Genomic DNA, 5,839 nt, shown 5'->3' with positions numbered 1-5,839 from the left:
AGTGGAGTAGTGAATCACCATAATGTGCGCATTTGGCGTTCACAACCCCCTAGCGAGGTCATGGAGTGCACCAGAGGCAGTTCAAAGGTGAATGTTTGGTGTGCGCTATTGCACGATCGAATTATCGGGCCATTCTTCTTCTCTGAGGCTACCATCACATCTGCAGTGTATCTGGACATGTTGCAACTGTATGCTGTTCCTCAGCTGCTTCAGTATCACCCCAATGTCTTGTTTCAGCAAGACGGTGCACCGCCTCATTGGGGTTTGGACGTTCGTGCCTATCTCAATATGACATTTCCTGGGCGATGGATTGGTCGTGATGGGCCAACGGTTTGGCCTCCACGCTCTCCTGACATAACCCCATCAGACTTCTTTTTATGGGGTTATGTGAAGGACAAGGTCTACCGAACACGTGTGCCAGATCTTGAAACCCTGCGGCAACGGATAACCACAGTCGTTGAATCGATCCCTCCAGTGATGCTGGCTAAAGTGTGGACGGAAATTGAATATCGCCTAGATGTGCTACGTGCTACCAAGGGTGTTCATGTGGAAGTTTACTGATGTGTGAAAAAAACTTTGATAGTTTGTAAACAATTAGACACCAGCTTCATATATGTATCTTACTTCTAGCCTGAGTTATCAATTTATGTAATCAGGGAAAGACTTTTCGGACACCCTGTATATTCTGTAGTGTGAATAGTTTTATACCATTGAATTGTCTCAGTATAGGTGATAGTGGTGAAAAATTATTGACTAACTGCTGCGCGAAATACATTCTAAGTCACAAAAAGAAAACGACGCACCACGAAGGATTTTAGAATGGGATGAAAATCGGTAGATGTGATGTACATGTACAGACAAACAAATGATTACAATTTCAATAATTTTGATGATTTATTCAAGAGAAAGGGCAACGGCCTTGCCGCAGTGGATCCACCGGTTCCCGTCAGATCACCAAAGATAAGCGCTGTCGGGTGTGGTCGGCACTTGGATGGGTGACCATCCGGAACACTATGCGCTGTTGCCGTTTTTTGGGGTGCACGCAGCCTCTTGATGCCAACTGAGGAGCTACTCGACCGAACAGTAGCGGCTCCGGTCAAAGAAAACCATCGTAACGACCGGGAGAGCGGTGTGCTGACCACACGCCCCTCCTATCTGCATCATCAGCTGAGGATGACACGGCGGTCGGATGGCCCCGATGGGCCACTTGTGGCCTGAAGACGGAGTGCTTATTCAAGAGAAAGGGCTTGCGAAATTGAACAAGTCAATAACGCGGTGGTCTACCTCTGGTCCCTGTGAAAGTAGTTATTCGGCATGACACTGACTGATAAAGTTGTTGGATGTCCTCCTGAGGGCTTTCGTGCTACGTTCTGTCCAATTGGCGCTTCATATCGTCAAAATCCCGAGATGGTTGGAGTGCCCTGACCGTAATGCTCTTAATGTTCTCAAGTGGGGAGAGATCCAGCGACCTTGCTGGCCAAGGTAGGGTTTGGCAAAAACTTGGACAAGCAGTAGAAACCTTGGGCGGACATTATCTTGCTGAAATGTAAGCCCAGGATGGCTTGCCATGAAGGGCAACAAAACGGGGCGTAGAATATCGTCGATGTACCGCTGTGCTGTAAGGGGTGCTGCGAATGACAACCAAAGGGTTCCTACTATGAAATAAAATGGCACCCCAGACCATCACTGCCGTTTGTCGGTCCGTATGGGAGGCAACAGTCAGGTTTGTATCTCACCCCTATCCGGGGAGTGTCCAGACACGTCTGTACTGGTCATCAGGGCTCAGTTCGAAGTGGGACTCTTCACTGAAGACCATTCTACTCCAGTCTAGAAAATCAAAGGCCGAATCTCAACACCCTTTCTGTCAGCAGCCTATTAATGGTCCGTGTGGTTACTGAAACACTAGTTGAACGTTGGATCGATGATAATGACGAATCCGGGACTCTGAGTGCCTCTCTGACGACTGCTCGGCCCTCACGTTCCTTCGTCTCTGTAGACCGACCGCTTCCTTCTTGACTCTGTGTTCGGCCATGGTTCATCCATTCTGCCAACATCGTCGAATAGTGGCGTCGCTCCTATTGAAATGTCGAGCGATTGGCCGATTACTCCAACCTGCTAAACTGTGGCCAGCTACACGTTTCCTCTCAACTGCTGAAACCTGCAGTCGGCAAGGCTTAATTATTGTCAAACTGAATACACGAAATGAAATTCGTTAAGATTTTATGCTCTGGTATCGACAAGTCCCCTGTTTACCATCCTTGCCCACAGGGAATAATGTGCGATCCATCTTCTGGGACATCAGCACTGAGCCATACCTACAGATATGGACGCTGACAATAGTACTGATGGTATAGTGGCCTACGCTGATGATTTACTTGTCGTAATTTCAGCAGAGATAACATTGTAGTTGGAGGAAAGGGCCAGTAGTGCACTGTCCAGTTTTACAATGGTGCAACCAACACAAACTCTCGGCAGCAAAAACCAAACCACATACATTTTAATGAAAAGTTATGCGGAGAGAGACCTTTCCATTAAACTTCTGGACACCAACATCAAAAGAACAACAGTCACACGATACATGGAGGTGCACGTTGATGAACGACATAACTTTAATGAGCGTATCAATATTTTAACAGAAAAAGCAGAATTTTTTTTACACAAACTAGCACGATTTAATACAGAACAATGCAGTCTCACTAAAAACAACAAAAACATATCTCTCTGCTCTCTTTGAGTCGATACAAAGCTTTACAGCCGGCACATGGGCCCATCGTCTGTCCGCTGTCCCGAACAAAACAGCCGTCGCACGCGCTCAAAGGAGTGTTCTACCTGAAGCATTTGGTACCACTTCAGTGGATGTTCTATGTGTGGTGCGAGCTATTTACCTCATAGACATCACAATTAAATTTCGAGCTGCGACGTACTGGCTTAAGATAACTGCAATAACATCTGCACCAGTCGAAGACAAGCACCACCTAAAACGGTGGCGGATTGACTCCTGGAAAACAGAATGGGAATCAACTGACAAGGGGCGACGGGTGTATAGAATATTCCCCAAAATCAGGGAGAGCCTAAGGATGAACCACATATGTCCAAGCCGTGGAAAGTTCATTTCTTATTGGGTATGGTCCGTATCCAACACATCTACAACGCATGAGCCAAAAGCAGACAACATCATGCACATGTGGGCAAGAAGAATCCCCAGAGCATTTGGTTCTACAGTGTAGAAATTACAGGGACACAAGACAGGCGAATGTCATCAACTTACTTGCAAACCAAAGATTATACAATATAGTCAAACACACTGAATATTGACGAACATTAAACACTCTAACAGACATTATCTCAAAGTTGACACTTGAAGATTTTCGACGACGTAGGCCAACAACGAATGACTAGAATAAATACCACAAAATGCAGAATAGTATAAATTGAAAGTTTGTAGTATTATTATTAGAAAGCATTGCAACTCGGCACTATTACTGCAGAAGCTATCTCTATAAACGTTCAGCTACTGAAAAATATAATAATATAAAATAAAAGTTTGTACCATGAAACATTGTAATTCAGTACTGCACACCTACAGAATATATAGTAAGCAGGGAATATTGTAATTTAGCACTACACATCTATAGAATATAATGTATAAGTCTACCACATACATCCCTAAGAAATGTACGTTTTTAGGATAATTATCAAGACTTATTGACAGGAAGCACTATCGCTAACAGTATTTGAAAAGCAAGATGAAATTGTCAGTAAAATACGATAATTATAAAAGTTCGATATAAGACCAAAGCGAGAAGAATTATTTCGATAAAAATTTAAGTTAAACTATTTGTATTTTAGTTCTAGGGGACTGATGACCATAGATGTTAAGTCCCATAGTGCTCAGAGCCATTTGAACCATTTTTGATGAAACGTATTCTTCTTCTTCACGTTATCCCCACCTAATACGGAGTCTGTTATACCAAATATTTATCAAATTTATTTTATTTAACTTTGCGTTCGGATGCTCTTCCTGTCGTCGCTGTCATCAGTTACCTAAGGGCGGCATGCTCTGTGCGCCGCCTCTATGTTAGCTGTGTAAACTTTATTCTGTGTATGATCGTATTTTCACTGTTTGTGTATCGTGTTGTGTGAGGTGCAAATTGGGAACCAGCACAGCATTTCCCTAAATGACTTTGAGAAACTGCCTAAAAACCAAATTGTCCCGCTCACCATCCACGGTAACTGATTCACCACGCCGATTCGACCTTCAGGTCTCGCAAGCTAGTGCGCTCCGCGTTACGCCATACGAGTATGTCTGATGGAGTACGTAATACACTGACTTAATGAACTTCATAACAAACTATAACACTTGTTCAGAGAAGAAATTTTACTCGATTTACTTTCTTTCTCTGAAACATTGCTGTATCGTCGTACCTATTGGTGGCCTAGCAGTCTAAAGCCAGTTGGTTAAATAATACATACTGTAGAATATTACACGAATGTCGTATGTTTTTCATTCATATTAACTGTTATTTGCCATTAACCGAACCGGTATCTAGGATTGGGCGCATCCTCGGAGGTTTGACGGAATACAGCAATACAGACTACGCTCATGGTCTTCACAAATTCATCTTACAGTAAGGAACATGGACGAAGTCTAGTCTGTACCGCATATGTTATAATATATCAATACGATGAGCACCTCCATCTTCTACATTTACAACAACTAGTGTCCAGCAACAACCCCACTACAGCTGACGAATAACCCGAGCGCTCATAGGGTACTAATTTTATTCTGACTTTGCTGCATTTCTAGGTCGTTTTCTACCCAGTGCGGTATCAGAACCGCTGAATTGAACATCTTGTGAACAGTGAACAATGCTGTAAAGATTTTATTGCTACGCGTAAAACAACCATATCATGAATGTTCCTATCCAACGAAGCGTCATATAACAGAATCTGCCCTGTTCCTCCGTATTGTAAAACGCTTCGCACTTCAAGCCATTTGTACAATACTAACTTGTGTTGGAATCGGTGACTGTTACTTCAACGGTAAACTATTGCCACGTCACAACCGCCCTCCATCACTCCGTGAAATCTGTTTCTAAGTAATCAGACGTAGCCTCTTTTTATTACACCAATACTGATTAGAATTTTACTTCACTGGCATTTGACAAGAAGATGAGCTCGCTGAGAAACTGTAGTAACAGAATTCGTCTGCGGCGGTGATATTTAATACGTAATATTTACATATTTGACTCGTCACAATGAAAATAAGCACACATCAGAGATGTGTCAAACGTATAGGAGACCCAGAGCGCATGCTGCTTGAATCAAACGAGACATATATAAGGATATTCTGGTTAATCCATGACATCTTGTCACACAGTTTGTCCACAGCAGTCAGAAATGCTCCCAGAAGATTTGCTTCATCATGCAGAGTAGTACGAAATATTAGGACCTGATTATCTGTCTCTCCTGTGAAACTGAGTTTTCACGAAGAACTGTAAACTATAAATAAAACCGTTAAAAGTGTGTATCACGATGTGGAGAAAGTGTTCGCACTATCCTAGTTTCGCATGTGAAATACGGTTGGATTTATACACTTTCTGACAGTTTTTAGAAGCAGCTGAAAATACGCGAGAACAAGTGCTGCTAACAACTCTTCTGTTATCAAGGATAAATCACGTTTATCGTATTGTAAAGCGCGAGGGCATGCCGGCCTACTGCTACCTCATAGCTTAACTCATAACAATCATTGAAAACAATCACCATAAGATCATAATGAAATTCGAAAATTGACACGGTTTTATGAAACTTCCGCTGGGCATTATTGGTTCCACGAATC

At 42.9% G+C, this 5,839-nt stretch overlaps 1 pseudogene; it reads left to right on the top strand.

The window, feature by feature from the left end:
- Window positions 1-909: 909 nt before the first annotated feature.
- LOC126299892 (5S ribosomal RNA) lies at window positions 910-1,027 on the top strand (annotated as a pseudogene).
- Window positions 1,028-5,839: the final 4,812 nt, after the last annotated feature.

Source organism: Schistocerca gregaria, chromosome X (genome assembly GCF_023897955.1).
Source record: "Schistocerca gregaria isolate iqSchGreg1 chromosome X, iqSchGreg1.2, whole genome shotgun sequence".
NCBI classification, from domain to species: Eukaryota; Metazoa; Arthropoda; class Insecta; order Orthoptera; family Acrididae; genus Schistocerca; species Schistocerca gregaria.
Note: the sequence above shows the minus strand (reverse complement) of the source record. Positions and strands in the feature narration are given on the sequence as shown.